Source organism: Bacillus rossius, chromosome 1, assembly GCF_032445375.1.
Source record: "Bacillus rossius redtenbacheri isolate Brsri chromosome 1, Brsri_v3, whole genome shotgun sequence".
Lineage (NCBI taxonomy): Eukaryota > Metazoa > Arthropoda > Insecta > Phasmatodea > Bacillidae > Bacillus > Bacillus rossius.
The window spans coordinates 374,316,786-374,334,805 of NC_086330.1; the positions used below are offsets into that span (position 1 = coordinate 374,316,786).

The 18,020-nt window shown below is 38.5% G+C and overlaps 1 protein-coding gene across 5 annotated transcripts in view; it reads right to left on the bottom strand.

Moving 5' to 3' along the window:
• The window catches only part of LOC134528516 (leucine-rich repeat serine/threonine-protein kinase 1), a 193,720-nt gene that overhangs the window by 135,854 nt on the left and 39,846 nt on the right, over positions 1-18,020 (bottom strand). The window contains exon 1 of one of the 5 annotated variants that reach the window (XM_063362198.1): positions 6,916-7,050. The exons of the other annotated variants lie outside the window; for them this stretch is intronic. The gene's annotated coding sequence lies outside the window, so the exon portion shown is untranslated. Of the gene's footprint in view, positions 1-6,915; positions 7,051-18,020 lie in introns of those variants that run through there. 5 annotated transcript variants of the gene reach the window in all.

Here is an 18,020-nt window from a genome sequence, read left to right on the forward strand (position 1 = left end):
TAATTTCATACTTTTTTTTTTAAATTTTCAAATATTATTCACGGTTTTTTTGCAAATTTAATTGAAATAAATTTGTTTAAATATAATCAAGAAAAATTAGTTAAAAAGGCCCGCCTTAACCTGTTTGATATTATATAAGATTTTTCTCGCACGGTGGTTGGCCGGTTCTTGCACGCTCGGCTCAGGCAGAACGTGACAATGTTTCGTGCGTGCAGCCGGCGTTCATCGATTTATAAGACGTTATCACGTCAAAAAAAATTCTGGTGGCACAACAGAGGCGGTTATAAAAGGAGGAGAAGAGAAGAGGCCCTCGAAGGGTTGACGAGAGATAGTTAGAGACCGGAAAAATTCGCGGATTCAATCGCGATAGGCTAGAAGTCAAATACATATACCTTTTAGATGATTTTGCTATTGGTTTACTGTTCATCTGTACGAATCTCAACCAATTATAAACCCTCAACCAAAGAAGGATCGAATCACAGACAAACCAGCTGAGACGACTCACAAGTCAGCAGCCAATGAACTGGCGTTATTTGCCCGAGTGTACAGGGGAATGTGCAGTCTATCCTGAAGGCTATTGAAACCGCGAATTTTTCCGGTCCATATCTATCGATTACACACACATATATTATATATATATATATATATATATATATATATATATAGAGAGAGAGAGAGAGAGTTGATTCTATAAGCCTAATAATTCCTCTGTAGTTTCGTTGCATGTGTTTATGTACGATCTTTTGCCGTCGAAATGGTTGTCGGTCCGGTGGAAAAAAAAAGGGGGGGGGGGGGGAGAGAGAGAAAGAAAGAGAAAGAAAGAGAGAGAGAGAAAGAGAGAGGCAGGTAGGCCCGGTTCCCTCTATAAAAAAAAAACTAGAAATATTTAATGCTCCACTCTGAATATAGTCATTGATTAATAATTGCGAAAACATATGTAGCTCCGCTCTAGTTACTTAGTAATCATAACTTCATAACGTATGTAAATTTTAAGATTTTTTATTTTTTTAAATAAGGAATATATATATAATAAATGTCACGTTAAAAAAATTGTGTGAAACGTTACGTTACCAACAAATTTAAACTCATCTCTTAAAGTATTTATAATGTTAAACTAACAAGTGTAAATATATTCAAAAATTTCACATCTTATGCTAATGAGGAGAAAAGAAAACTGTGAAAATAAAACAGACTAAAGTAATTAAGTGATTTTTCTCTTTTCATCTACAGGCCGAACAGTTCATCTGAGAAAAAAAAAGTTGAAATGGGAGAGAGATCGGTGGAAAGCTAATCTTGTCTGGGAAGATGGGTTCTTAAAATGGCTGAATTAACGCGAAGAAAGTATGAGAAAAGTTTGTTTCCCAGCCGCCAATGGATCACTTCCGAAAGTGTTGAGGTTCAACCTTCAAGCGTGTTGTCTGAAGTCTGTGCTACTTTGAATTGGCGTGTAGATCTTCAGTAGAAACTTTTTAATTCATCGACTGCTCGAGACTTATGAACGTATATTTCCTTGACAGTGGGAATGACTACAATGGTGTAGTGAAATGTGCAACCTAGACTAATAGTCTAGAAATGATGTGACCTGATTTTTGTTTTCTAGCACGGATCCAGCATTAGGTTATGGTTTTGACGTGAATACGTCTTTAAAATTGCATCCATAGTGGGAGGCAATTAAAAAAAAAAAGAATGATAACAAAATCGGGGGATACAGTTTGGTGTTGCAGCAACATATCAATCTATCATCTCCTTCCAAAATTTAATTACACCACTGGATAGCTAAAGGATCAAAGAATTCGTTACGCTAAGTGAGGACTGTGACGCATCGCGCGCGGTGGAGGGGGAAGCGCCGCCATTTTGAGGTCATTTTGCTGCGTTTCGAGATTTACAATTAGTGTAACTTTTGACTCGGAGAAGCTACGACGTTCGTTTGAGTTTCAATCGTCAGCTCTCATCAAAATCTATCGATTGCATGTCTAAAAAATAGTGTAAAATAGTTACAGTGAATATTTTTGGTGTTAAAATAAAATAAAAAAATAATCAAAAATATATAATGTCAGCCTATACGCGTCAAAAAGCCAAATCCAAAAAAACAGAGATCGTATACGGTTAGAAAGGGCTTCCCAAAAGCAATCGAATGATACCAATAAAACACCATATGACGTATTTTGTATTTTGTATATAAATTATTACCTGTTACGTAAACATATTCACGTAAAAAACACGGCCGTGTCCATGACACAGCCACACCAAATTTTTTTAAAAATATATTTGTTCAAATGGCTTAAAGAATGCCGCGTGTCAGGTTTACAATTTCTTTTCTTAAATTATTAAATAATAACTTGGGATTAGACTAAGTAGATATTATATTACCAAGTCAAAAATTATCAAAAGTTGTTTCTTTGTCACTCGTCGTATAAAGAGCTACGAGCGACTTGGAGACATGTTTAGCGAATGCGTTTCATGCCAACTGTTTTTTTTCCCTTGCACCTGTGGTAGGAAAGATAACGATTAGCTAGACACATGAAAATTTCTGAGATTCATTTCGCTATAGGCTAGGATCAAAATATTTTAAGATTTAAGGGCTCCGCCTCGTCAGGGGTGTGTGTGTGTTAGTGAGGCGGGATGATAAGCGCGACGCTCGCTGGTGCTTCTAGCACGGTGTCTCCTCTGAACTGGCGCGCAGTCTTCTCGTCGTGCACAGGACAACTGTGGAATTTGAGCGGTTACCTTAACATTAAATGGCGGAGAACATAATGATACAGGTTTAGTGCAAGTCCAGTGGGTGCTTTCAAGAATCTCTACCGGGCGTTTCATGTCTAAAAAATTAATCTAATAACACGCGTTTTTAGCTCTATCTCTCCTAAAAAAAAAAAAAAAAAAGTACAGTTTAAAAACGAATTACAGAAACAAAACTACTCAACCGCCCTAAGCGTATTATTAAATGCTTTTCTTAAACACACACCACTCGGATATGATGAGCAGTTTTCAAATGGTGTAGTTTCTTCTGAAGCTTTGCGCACCATAAGCGTGATATTTGCTCACAACCTATATCCGGAGGACTATGGACCAATGAGAAATGCTCAGCCCAAAGCAGTGTCGTTACCACAGGCTACCACGTAGATACCGGAAAAATTCGCGAATTCATTTCGCGATAGGCTAAAATACAAATAGTTATACCTCAGTGCTGCCTCTGCTATTGGCTATGACTCTGGGCCAATGAGAAACACCCGACCAAAGCTTTATCGAATCACAGGCTGCTACGTTGGGACGTCTCACAAGACAGCAGCCAATGAGTGGGTGACATTTGACCTAGTTTACGTATAACTATGGAGTTCATCCTGCAGGTCATTGAACCTTCGAATTTTTCCGATCCCTAATTATTATTAAACAATTTACTCATTATGAAATTTTGTGAAAGGGATTAGACAATCCAGGCTTCACCATCCCCATGGCAGACCTAGTTCAAACATAACCTTGCATAAGCCATTTTACTGTTTGCATGACTATGCACTAAAACAACCACAAAGAGACATACTTCCACAGTCTGGGCAATGACAGAATGGATCATGAAATTTTTACCTCTAAATAGTATCGCTGGTCAATTTCCATGACTTATTTTTTTCAGGATTGAAAATCAAATGCCTGACTTTCCCTGACCAATTCCAACTACCTTGACTTTGCCTAGCAAAAATCCAACTTCCCAGACATTCACAAACTAATTCCAACTTCCTTAACTTTCCCTGACAAAGTCCAAGTTCACCGACTTGTAATGGCAGTCCAACTTTTCTCACTTTCCCTGACCAATTCCAACTTCCTTGACTTTTCCTACCAAAATCCAACTTCCCAGACATCTCAAACAAAGTCCAACCTCCATAACTTTACCCTGACAAAATCCAACGTTCCTGACTTTCCCTGACAAAGTCCAAATTCCCTGACTATCCAGAATGTGGACACCATGACACAGTTCACACTCCAAGGTGTGAGCCAGTCGGAGTGACGGAGCATGCCTAATGGTCATTAAAAGCGGCCAATGAGCTCGAGGCTGTGGCTCCGTGTGCAGAAGTCAGCGCTGCCAAAACAACTCCCGAAATAGGCCACCGACACGCGGACATCCTACCAGTCCGCCTTGTGACGTCACGCCACGCTGACCTTCAAACATCTGTATCTTTCCCCTCTAGTGGACAGTTCAGTATTTGGACAGTTATTTTATTCGTAGAGACCGGAAAAATTCGCGGATTCATTTCGTGATAGGCTAAAATTCAAACTTGTGAACAATTCTGCTGATTATGCTATTGGCTCGCAGTTTAACTGGAGCTCTCTGGGCCAATGGCAGACTATTTACCAAAGAAGCGTCGAATCACAATCCACCCAGTGGAGACGCCTCACAAGTTAGCAACCCAATTAACACGCGTGTTTGCTCGAGAAATGCAGTGGATAATGGAAGCTATACTAGAGGTCATTGAATCCGCGAATTTTTCAGGTCTCTATTTATTTGACAAGTCTCGGAGAAATGAATATTCTCGCCAGGCTAGACTGCATGTACTCAAACCACTCGAGGTACCCGCCTCGTCAGGGGTGTGTGTGTGTCAGCGAGGCGGGATGATAAGCGCGACGCTCGCTGGTGCTTCTAGCGCGGTGTCTCCTCTGGCCTGGCGCGCAGTCTTCTCGTTGTCACAGGACAACTGTGAAATTTGAGGGGTGACCTTAACATACTATGGCGGAGAAATGAAGATAAAGGTGTAATGCAAGTCCCTTAAGTGCTTTCAAGAATCTGTACCCGGTTGTTTTATTCCTTAAAAAAAAAAAAAAAAAAAAAAAAAAAAACCTCTTAAAAAACGCGTTTTACCCATTTTAACTCTTTTAAAAATACAGTTCAAAAACTTAATCCGAAATCAAAAGTACTTTTCGGCCCTCAGAGAACTCTTAAATGCGTTCCGTAAACAGCTGCCACTCGGATATCTTGAGTAGTTTTGAAATCGCGTTGTTTTTCTGTTTTTCCAGAAGCTCTGTGCACCGTGTGTGTGTCCAGACAGACGGCGCCCTTTAATACACGTGTCGAACTATATAATTTTTTTCATCTAAAGCTGTACTAAAGTAGCTAGTGAAGTTAAGTATTTGATAACTTAGATTTTTAATCATGCCAAGGCCAATCTATAAAGTATTTTAATGCCATGTTTTGAAACTGCGTCCTTCTTTGTAAAACAGCACATCCGGAATATGTCATCCCGGAGGCAGCCTGGACTCGGACGCGAGAATATTTCGAGACCAACTGTTCGTCAAAAAAATGGTGACATTGTCTGCGTTACGTAATCTGTTGGGTTTCTCACACGTACACTTCTATCTGCACACTAATCAGAGCCATTGTGAGTGGAAGCAAACACATCCTGAATGGCCCCGCCCAGAAAAAAAAAGAGACAAGATAAACAGGTGTAATTTGCACGAGTAGCTACATTTAATCGTATAGGTAATCGATGCTCAATAATGCTCGTAATGCTCAGTTTTCTTAAGTATATACATAGTAAATATATCATACTTGTTTTAGTCCATACTCTATATACCTTGCAAAATGTTAAACATGCTAAAATTTATAACAGATGTGTGTATACAAAAATGTACACACATAGGCCTATACATAAATCATACAAACAAAATGAAAAAATGTCTGAAAACTGTTATCCTTCAAAGCTATGCAATATTATTTTCTTGTAAATGTATATTTCAGTGAATCAATATCTCACTTTAGATTGTAACATGTTTTCGATATTTAAAATGCAAATATGTAAATACGTGTTATATAGCCAAGGCTCAACGTAAGTATAAATAAATGAATACCTAATATTAAAGACCGGAAAAATTCGCGGATTCATTTCTCAAAGGCTATAATTAGAGACTGGAAAAATTCACGCTTTCGATGGCCTCTAGGTTAGACTCCACAACCCCCTACATACTCAGGTTAAATGCCACTTGCTCATTGGCTATTGACTCGTGACACCTGTCAACTGGGAAGCTTGCGATTCGATATTTTTTTGTTGAAGGTTTTCCATTGGCTCAAACTCCTTCAGGCAAACTGTAAGTCAATCACAGAAGCAATATAAATATACAGTTGTTTGGGTTCTAGCATATCGTGAAATGAATTCGCGAATTTTTCCGGTCTCTAGATATAATTGAAAATAAAATGTCTTGCTTTGTGCTGCTACTGTGACTGAACTATAGTCAGTCTGATGGCCTTAGAACCAACAAAGTACCCTCAACGAAATAAGTATATCGGATCACAAGAATCCCAGTTGACAGATCTCAGTAGTCACTGGCCAATAAGCAGGTGTAGTTTGCCCGATAGCGTACAGGATCGTGAAGTCTATCCTAGACGTAACAGAACCCACGAATTTTTCCCATCTATACCACTACTTATTCCAGTCCCGAATCCAGCACACACGTGGAGTCGCGGTTACATAATCCACCCACAGCCGAACAGATCTAGAGCTGGGTTCATAAAACTACGCCAGAAGTTCAATAACGAAAGTTCTCAAATACTCGTTCATAAACCACGCAAAACGCGACGCAAGCATCGACCAACTTTCAAACTTCTTGCGTTTCCGCCTTCCATGTTTGAAACGAAAGTTCTGAAAACTTCTACTGACGGAGACATTATGTTAATTACGTTGTTTAAATTGTAGCTATAAATTACGTTTTCAATTGTTAAACTCATGCACGGTAAAAGAATACACAACTTAAAAATAATATATATTATTGAAAACTTCCAATGTTGTCATAAAATATATGAACAATCAAAAGAAGCCCGGGGTTAGAACTATTGTTTTCTACTGTTTTAAATTTTCAAGTTGTAGGTTTGAGACTTGCGTGCTTTATTTTCTTGCGTCGGTAGCGTCGTTGCGTCGTCCACAAACACGGCCTTACCTCCTTCCTGGCAAGGCCCCTAACCTCACTTTACTCATCCTTCAGGGAAACTACCGCGGCCGGAAATCACACGCGCGCTAAAAAAGAAAAACGTAACGGCGCCGGGCGGCAAACGAACACACTGCGCTCCGAGCAGCGGGCGTCCGGCCTGTAAACCCGGCAACAGACCTCCCCTCCCCACAACATTCCCTGATACCCGCTTTCCCCTACTCGATTCCCCCACTCCGCTCATCAACCTCCCCTCTGTACATCCGCCCATTGCAAGTTGGGACACCTGCTATAATTCACTCAGCTCCAGTCAGACGCCCGAACCCAAAAAGCAAGGAAGATAGAGCCGCAACTCAATGATATAACTAACGCTCTTACGTTCTTTGGAAATCAGCGAACCGTGCGGTATTTATAATCAACCTAACAACCTAAAAATTGTTAAATTTTCGAAAGCAAATGTTGGCAATATTGTTTTTTTTTTTTGTGGTTGTTCGTTGTTGGGAATATGCACTATAAATGTTTAAGATCATCAAGTTTGCAATACGTAAAAACTGAAACAATATTTTGTTCAAAAATTAAAATCTCCATAGCCGCAAAGTATGCGTGTTGAAAATAAATCATAACTTCCGTTTTAAATGCAAAAAAAAAAAAAAAAAACACGTATGCACATGGTAGCCAAACTTATTACATTGCTACCAACAATGTCAAATATATTTCCAAAGTATCGTATTTTGCAATTATACTCAATACCCCATTCCGTTAATACACCATTTCATAAATTATGAACTAAGAATATTTCTAAAATTACTTCTTTTTTTATTTAAGACGTTATATTTTAAAAAATTGCTACGTTTTCTTTATATTTAAAACTTAATTGTAGATGTTGGCATTTCTCAACCGCACAGCCTTTCTACTGGCTATATTGTTGCTGTTCAGTTGCGCCCCCTGGCCCGGCCGGCGAGGAGAAAGGGACGCTTTTCTTTTCACAGACGAGAGAGCCAAAACCCGAAGTTCCCCGAAGTTCATGCTTTTTTCCGTATCTTTTATGTAGCTATCCTAACTAAATCAACCGTCCACAATGTTTTAAAGTATTTATAATGTAGCTAACCTAACCTAATTGACCATTCGTATCCTTTTATCAACATCGCCATATTTATTTACAATGAACAAAAAAAACCGAAGATGCACGATCGGGCATTTGGCTCTCTCGTCTGTGAAAAGAAGGATTCCCGAGGAGAAACAATTTCGTCGGGCCCCCTCCTCGTATCTGAAGACTATGAAAACTATAGTGGCCACAACTGTAAAAGCCCGCTCTACAATGACACGCAGACGGAGACGTACCCGTACGGACTAGCTCGGCAATGCTGAGCTCTTCCGTTTACGTCGCTCCGTGAGACCAATAGAAGCCCGCTAATTGGCTGCGGTGGTAGCCATGTTTGATTATGTCATAAATAAGTACAAGAATATCTAGTGCTCTATTATGGGAAGTCATATTTTCAAAGACGAGAGAGCGAGCCAAACGCCCGATCGTGCATCTTCGTTTTTTTTTTTTTTTTGTTCATTGTAAAAGGTTAGGTTAGCTACATTATAAATACTTTAAAACATTGTGGACGGTTTATTTGGTTAGGATAGCTACATTAAAGATACTGTGAAATCATGTAAACGGTTTCCTAGCCTTGGATAGTTACATATTAACAAGTTATTTGCTAAGCAACCATAAAATGATTTTACAGTATTTTTAATGTAGCTATACTTACCTAATATAACCTACCATACACAATGTTTTAAAGTATTTATAATGTAGCTAAACTATCCTAATCGACTGCAAAATTTAATGCCACACCGGTTTATACAATGTGAGAGAACTGAAAAAAAAAGCGAGCATGAACTTCCTTCGGGGAACTTCGGGTGTGGCTCTCTCGTCTGTGAAATGAAGGCTTCCCCTCTATTATTACATTGTGGTTAATTTTTTATTATATATGTAAATATATGTAAATCCTGACCATTTTATGATATCGAAGCACTTTTTTTTAAAGATTAAATTAATATATCATAACTAGGAAGTTCTATCTCTTTGGTTGCCATTTGTTACGTTTCCGTTCACTAAAGCAGCAGAAGCGATAGTGGAATGTTCCGTGAGATACGTCTCCGTTTCATTCACCCCAGAAAAACTCTTCACCTTGGAACCTTCGCCTAGGGACTTCGCCGCCCAGGGGACTCCGCAGCACCCACGCCACTATCGCCCCGGAAAATCTCTCCCAGAGGCCGGCGTCCTGGGATTATATAGGCCCAGGCGCCACTTCTAGAATTCACGAGCGCGGCAGGAGCCAGTCGCGTCATCCCGCGTCGACCCGACGCCAGAATGATCGAGAAAGGCGTCGGCAGCTCGCGCGACGACCCGCGTGATTCCCAAATATGCCAGGTGTCAGGTAACGGCGCCGAGGCAGAGCGCCGCGGCCCTGCTTACATTTCGTAACAGTATAATCCACTCTAAATTGCCAGACGTACCCGAATTCGGGTACACGTATCCAAATTACCACGTCTGTACCCGGTACCCGAGTACATACGCTCGGGTACGCAAATGTACCCAAATATAGATGAAAAAATAATAAAAAAAAATAATGAACAATATTTACTTGGAATGGAAAACCAATAAGTGTGGAAAACAGTCTTTGTCCTAACCGTAACGCAATGGCAAACATTCCTTTCTTTTTGAAAACAGCCTCGGCTACGCTATATTCCTAAGGATCTGTGGAGAACCACAGGATCAAGTTGCCGCTAGTATCAAGTAAACAGTATGGCGGCGACATCAGGGTCAAGGATAACTCTCACTGAAAACAGTCTCGGCCATACTAGTAAATCACAACACAAATTTGCGTTGTAATATTTATATTACAGGCAATATTTACAATATTTTCTACCAACCTTTAACTTAAACATACCATTTTCCACTTGTGACTGGAATTGTAGTATGTATTCTGTATTCAACGTTTACATAACCCCCCTTTTACCCAACCATCCAACGGCGCATTTAGAATTCTTACGCACGGTCCTTAGTAGTTCAGCCAAGTTTACATTTAAACTATAAAAATTTATGCTGTCACGATATCGTGAGATTTAACAGAAATAGTGTAGGTACCTATATGGTATTAGTATTAAAGAATAAGCAATATTTTATCATACTTAATTTGTGTATGTACCTGAATGACTCGCGAACTGAGAACTTCTCGTACCTGAAAGTACACTAACTTAGATGTGAGGGTACTCTTAAATGGCACCGCCCACCCGGGCACACACACGGTGAGCAGACCATCAGGAAAACTGACACGATTTCAAAACTACATAAGATATCCGAGTGGGGTCTGCTTAAGAAAATCATTTAAGAGTTCGCTGAGGGCCGAAAAGTACTTTTGATTTCGGATTAAGTTTTTAAACTGTATTTTTAGAAAAGTGAAAATGGCTAAAAAAAAACAAAAAAAAAAGTGTTTTCAGAATTAATTTTAGGCATGAAGCACCCTGCAGAGATACTTGAAATAACTCAAGGAACTTGCATAACAGCTTTATCTTCATTTCTCCGTCATATGTTATGTCTACCGCTAAAATCTCATATTTTCCCTATGCACGGTTGAACTTAGATGCGATAATACGCTGGAAGCACCAGCGAACGTCGTACTTATCATCCCGCCCGGTAGAGGGCATCGAGCCAGCGGTAATCATTTAGCCAGAAGACAAGCGTATCCCGGGTGAAACAGAGACGAAGGCCCCAGGTGCAATTAATATTGTCGAACCTCCCTCTTCCCTGTCTCTTTTTTTTTTTGACGTGACGTCTAATAAATCGATGAACGCCGGCTGCAGGCACGAAAAAGTGTCCCGTTACGCACATTGTTCCGTTACCATGTGTCCCGTTACGCTGTGTTCCATTACGCTGTCGGCGAGTGCAGTAATAATAGGTTATGTTACAATTGACAAAAAAATAATGGTGATTCATATAATTGATGATAGATAGTATTTGATAACAGTTATTTATATGAAAACTTGTTCATAATTATATTTAAACTTTATAGCTAAACGCCAGTTTTTAAAATTAATTACAAGTCATCTACACGTGAACTGTTTCGTCGACTGTTTATAAAGTGAAGTGACAAGTAAATGTGGTTTTCATTGCTTATTACAACAATTTCGGCAATAAAGGTTAATTATTCTTGCATTTTAAAAATCTGATTACTAGTATAATTTCAAGTATTTATTCTTTTATTATTAAAATAAAAATGATTCAATTTTATTCATAAAAGTATGCAATCATATCATCAATGTTTTGTTATGACGTTGTCACGTTAAACTATCGTCCGTAAATCGACTTTACAGACAACCATTTTTTTTTGTAAATGGAAGAGAAATATTCATGTCAAATTACAGATATTTATGCATTTATACATTTACACGATAACAACTGAATCGCTACAAAATAGTGTTCGCAGTAATTCTGGGTTCGGATTTTATTTCGGGCATTTATGCTTTGTGTTGTCCCAGTACCTCCAATAGTTTAAGTTATTTGTAAACCGTTCCCTGAATAGCTTTCCAGTATTAACTGCGCACATTAATAGGCATAACTAGAGACCGGAAAAATTCGCGCTTTCGATGACATCTAGGTTAGACTCCACAACCCTCTACACACTCAGGCAAATGTCACCTGCTCATTGGCTACTGACTCGTGACACCTGTCAAATGGGACGCTTGCGATTCGATACTCTTTTGGTTGAAGGTTTTCCATTGGCTCAAAGTTCTTCAGATAAACTGTAAGCCAATCGCAGAAGCTATATAAAGGTACAGTTGTTTGGATTCTAACATATGAAATGAATTCGCGAATTTTTCCGGTCTCTAGGCATAACAAAAAGTCAAATTATTGAAAATTCTGTTGTTTTCTTTCCATGGTTTAGAAAAATTATGCTTCAATGAAACTTCGACTAAAATATAAAATTATGCGCCTATTTTCAGTAATACCTCGAAAAACGTATTTTCATATAGTATATGCAAAAATAGCCATAGACATATGTTGTACAAAGTTACAATATATTTCTTGTAGTATTACGAACTATATCTTGGCAACTGGTTTCCAACGGTTTCTTTTGTAGAAGTACAGAAACAAATTTTCTGTGTAACGATTTAAAAAAAAAACGTTAAACTGTAAACATTATCCGGCCATTATTGTAAAAGTGATGGGCGCGTATCGCATAACTAGAGACAGGAAAAATTCGCGGTTTCAATAGCCTTCAGGATAGACTGCACATTCCCCTGTACACTTGGGCAAATAACGCCAGTTCATTGGCTGCTGACTTGTGAGTCGTCTCAGCTGGTTAGTATGTGATTCGATCCTTCTTTGGTTGAGGGTTTATAATTAGTTGAAATTCGTCCAGAAGAACACTAAGCCAATAACAAAATCATCTAAAAGGTATATGTATTCGAGTTCTAGCCTATCGCCGAACGACACCGCGAATTTTTACGGTCTCTAGACATAACTTGTAAAGTTTCCAATGAATTATTCTAGCATTAGACTTGTAAATTTCGTCATACCATCAGGGTAATCTCAAATATACGTGGAATGAAAATGTCTTTGACTTTAATTAGAGCCACGATTATTTCCAGAGACCGGAAAAATTCGCGAATTCATTTCGCGATTGGGCTAAAATACAAATAGTTATACCTCAGTTCTGCCTCTGCTATTGGCTCACAACTCACCTGGATGACTCTGGGCCAATGAGAAACACCCGACCAAAACTTTATCGAATCACAGGCTGCTACTACGCTGGAACGTCTCACAAGACAGCAGCCAATGAGTGGATGGCATTTGACCGAGTGTACGTAGAACTATGGAGTTCATCCTGGAGGTCATTGAACCCGCGAATTTTTCCGGTCCCTAATGATCTCTCGTCTCCTCTTTTACATCACAACTGGCTCACGGCAATCAAGGGCACTGCAGTCCAATCAGCAACGTGAGGGAGATGTGTATGCACTTCAAGTCTACTTTGTTACCCAAACTGTGAAAGAAGTAGAGCAAATGCTTGTAATAGTTATGACTTGCGCATCTTGAAAACAATACTATATCACGCTTAGTAAAAAAAAAAATCTGTTGAAAATTATTGTGGCAGAACAACGAATGTAAGAGATAGAGCAATTAAATAATAATAATGGCGAGAAAAAAATAATCGCCAATGATGTGTAACATCTAATAATCGGTAACGAGCAAATGCATGTGTTCTCAAGTTGCAAATACACTTATAATAAGAAACTCAAACACGAAATTTAACGCAGAAATTTTTTAACTGATGCCGAGCGTGACAAGTGTACGCAGATTGTAATTTCAACTATTTTTCTTGACGCGAACCACGCGTAGTTTCTGCACCCGCCGCTAGAATTCGCTGCAGGAGCAACTATACGTTGACTATTAATAGAGACTGGAAAAATTCGCGATTTCGATTACCTCTAAGATGGACTCCACAACCCCCTACATACTCAGGCAAATGCCTCCTGCTCATTGGCTATTGACTCGTGAAACCTGTCAACTGGAAGCTTGCGATTCGATACTTTTGTGGTTGAAGGTTTTCCATTGGCTCAAAGTCCTTCAGAAAAACTGTGAGTCAATCATAGAAGAAATATAAAGATACAGTTTTTTGGATTATAGCATATCACGAAATGAAACCCGCGAATTTTTCCGGTCTCTAAAGCCTGCCCCACACGACACCCATTTCCTTAGCAGTTTTCGTGTAATTTTTATGCTAGCGCGCCTGTTCCCGTGTGGGTAACATTTCAGCACCCTTCCAAGGGGTCTGGCTCTGGGTATAAAAGTTTTCATAACAGAAGTCTTAGCCAAAACCGTAATAGAACGTGTTCTATTTTTCTGCTATACCCACGAGCTGAAGCCGTCAAGATGGCGGACCCATGTGTTGCAATATAACCCCGTATATAGTCTGTATTGTCAACATTAAGGGACGTAACAAATGTAATGGTATGCCAAATGAAACTTTATAATAGTAAAACTACTATGGAATATATTTGTTAAGCTGAAATTGCCACAGAAAGAAGTAATCGGAAATTTTAAAATACGTTATGAAAATACGTTGCAATTTATATTACCCATTATCTCCTATCATGTTCGTAGAAGTTGCGGTAGCGTAGTGGCGAAGGGCACGATGGCAGTGGTAGAAGGGTGATTTTGAACGTGGTTCGAATCCTCATCAATCCTATTTTTTTTAGTTTTTTTTAAATAACAGATAATTAAATTGTACATACTGTGCTTTCTGCAAATATAAATTATTAGAATTAATTTATGATATAATATTATTAACTACATTTAGGTGTCTCAGTCCATTGATTTTATTCATAGTACTACGTACCTAGATTTATTTTTACTTTTAAAAAAGTAAAGTAAAATCACATGTTCACAAATAATTTAAACCAAAAGTTAATTTTATAATTAAAACGCCAACGTTTATTAAGAAACGAGTGTCCATAAATTAATAATGAATAAACTGATACTTCATAGCGACACACCTGTGAGGGTAAAAAAAAAAAAACATGCAAAATGTTTTTCTTCACCGAAGATTTAAATTTATTACGCGGTATGTGCGTGTTTATTTGTCTCACTGGGTTACAAAAAATATTAGTTACAATTCCTCTAATTATGTAGTTAAATATATAAGTAATCAATAAATATTATATATAACATATATGAATCGGTAACATTTTTTTACTATTACAATGAAATTAGCTTGATTAACTGTATAATTAAATTAATATTAGAATTTAAACCGTACATAAACTACATTTAGTAAACCCAATGTCCCTTGTATCATTTAAATTTATATATTTTTAGATTTTGAAATTAACCTACAACTTAAAAATATATTTGTAATTCCAAAATTGCTCTTAATTTGTTTTTAAATACTAAACCAATTTTGTTATTTATTTGCAAATGAAAAATATAAGATAAAATATCAAATAATATTTCCGCAAGTTACATAATTTTTAACACAAACAGGTGTAACTTTCACTTTTTTTTTCTGCTATACAAATTTTTATGAAAATTTTTATACCCATGGGTATAAGAGAAGTTATAGCAGAAAATGGGCATCGTGTGGGGTGGGCTTACCTATTAAACATTCCATTTGCAGAGCGAAAGGTTAAACTGTATTATAAAAAGGCTCCGATAAGAGCGAAAAAAGACTTGAAAATAATATATACTAAACCCCGGTTTTTGACCTGATTTTTGACACGGAATTTTATCTAAATACCGCCCATCTAGTCCGTCGATACTTAGAGACCGGAAAAATTCGCGGGTTCATTTCATGATATGCTATAATCCAAACAACTGAATCTTTATATTGCTTCTGTGATTGACTCACAGTTTATCTGAAGGACTTTGAGCCAATGAAAAACCTTCAACCACAAAAGTATCGAATCGCAAGCGTCCCAGTTGACAGGTTTCACGAGTCAATAGCCAATGAGCAGGAGGCATTTGCCTGAGTATGTAGGGGGTTGTGGAGTCTATCTTAGAGGTCATCTAAATCGCGAATTTTTCCAGTCTCTACTGTAAAGTTTCCTTTTAGGCTTTTTTGAACCTCGGTTCCGCGCCGTCCGCCGCGGATGGCCGTAACTGTGGTTCGTCACGCACTTCCGTTCCCTGCGCATTCAACTCGTGGCCGGTCACTCCAGGGGCGGTGACGCACGGGGGGGAACCGGTCAGTCGCGCCGCCCGCGCATGCGCGTCCCCTCCCTGGCTGGAACCACCCCCGTTTACTGCGCTCTTACGTCAAGTCAAGGCTGGTATCCACGTCACACAGGTATTCACGACAACCTCGACCGCACAGTTGGAAACATCTGTACGACCTTATGCTCTAGAGTGCTTTCCCAAGGCTGGTGTGTACGTCACTCAAGTTGGAGCCGATCAACATTTTTTTATTGCCAATACCAGATAAAGTATTTCAGATAGAACACTTAAGTTATATAACCACACAGCTGCAACAAAAAAAAATAATTAGAGGGGGGGGGGGGGGGGGGGGAGTATTCTCTCAAGTCGGTTTACGGACGATAATTTTACGTGATAACGTCATAAGAAAACATTGATAAAAAAATTGCAAACTTTTAAATTTTCAAATATTATTTCACAGTTTTTTTGCGAATTAAATTTGAATAATTTGTTTAAGTATAATGACGAACAATTAGTTTAAAAGCCCGCCCTAACCTGTTATATTATTAGGGACCGGAAAATTTCGCGGGTTCAATGACCTCCAGGATGAACTCCATAGTTATACGTACACTCGGTCAAATGCCATCCACTCATTGGCTGCTGTCTTGTGAGACGTCCCATCGTAGCAGCCTGTGATTCGATAAAGCTTTGGTTGGGTGTTTCTCATTGGCCCAGAGTCATCCAGGTGAGTTGTGAGCCAATAGCAGAGGCAGCACTGAGGTATAACTATTTGTATTTTAGTCTATCGCGAAATGAATTCGCGATTTTTTCCGGTCTCTAAAAGATAATTTTACGCGATAACGTCATAAGAAAACATTGATGAAAAATTCCATACTTTTTAATTTTAAAATATTATTTACAGTTTATTGCAAATATAATTTTAATAATTTATTTAAGTATAATCACGAACAATTAGTAGGGACTGGAAAAATTCGCGGGTTCAATGACCTCCAGGATGAACTCCATAGTCCTACGTACACTCAGTCAAAGGTCACCCACTCATTGGCTGCTGTCTTGTGAGACGTCCCATCGTAGCAGTTTGTGATTCGATAAAGCTTTTGTTGGGTGTTTCTCATTGGCCCAGAGTCATCCAGGTGAGTTGTGAGCCAATAGCTAGAGATCGGAAAAATTCGCGAATTCATTTCGCGATAGGCTAAAATACAAATAGTTATACCTCAGTGCTACATATTTACTTTGTTTAATAAACTGGACTACAAATTGTGCTTTAAGCAAATATGTATGAATAAACTACATTTTATTTGTTTATTTTATTGTTATAATATTATTAAATACATAGTTTAGTCCATTATATTGATTATTTCATACCAGGCGATCCTAAACCATTTATTTTTGATTAAATTAAATTAATTACGCTTATTAGGAAATGCATGTCCATAAATACACATAGGTATTAAATAATTAATCTCTATAACAGTCTAACTATCCTTTAATACACTGCTATAATTTATAGTCCACTAACGTGTGCAGAAACTTTACAGCATTCACGTTTTAGTTATTTTTGACTCATAGGCAGTATTTTAATAACATTCATAGTCCAGAACCAAGTCAAAAGCCACTGTTTAGTAATTTTTGACATGACAACGTCTAATAAATCGATGAACGCCGGCTGCACGCACGAAAAAGTGTCCCGTTACGCACATTGTCCCGTTAGGCTGTGTCCAGTTACGCTCATTGTACGCTTGCGCCGCATCTATCTCTCTTCCACACGATTGGAACAACCATCGATTTTACTTTTCCGAGGCACATTAAACTTGAAACACTCCCATCAGTTTCCTACTTTTCCTATCATCGTCACAGATTGGAAGAAGTTAAATAGCAATCATGTATTAAAGTTATAGTTAAAATAATCTCTTCGTTAAAGTAATAAACATATTTGAATTAATGAGTGCAAATAAAAGTAAATTTATCAATTAAATTGTAGATTTCATTTCACTCTTTCTTTGTATCCATACAAAATAGTGATAATTCAATAAAAATGATTCAATTTTATTCATAAAAGTATGCAAACATTTCATCAATGTTTTGTTATGACGTTGCCACGTTAAACTATCGTCCGTATACCGACTTTACAGACAACCAATTTTTGTCCGCTTCATAGTACCGTAATCACAGGCGCTTGCGCCGCAAACATGTTACGGAGCACCATAGTTGCTGTGGTTACCACAGAAACGGGTTGGGAATCCGACTCGCCCACCCTCCGCGCGTGCGGCCGGCTACCGGTCACTCCCGTGTCGGGTGCCCGACACTCGACACTCGACACGGGTTCCCGTCGACACCCGCGTGGCGAGTTGACGCCCGTCTGCTTACGGGGCCCGCCGCTCACGGGTGTGTGTGTGTCAGCTTTGAATATATA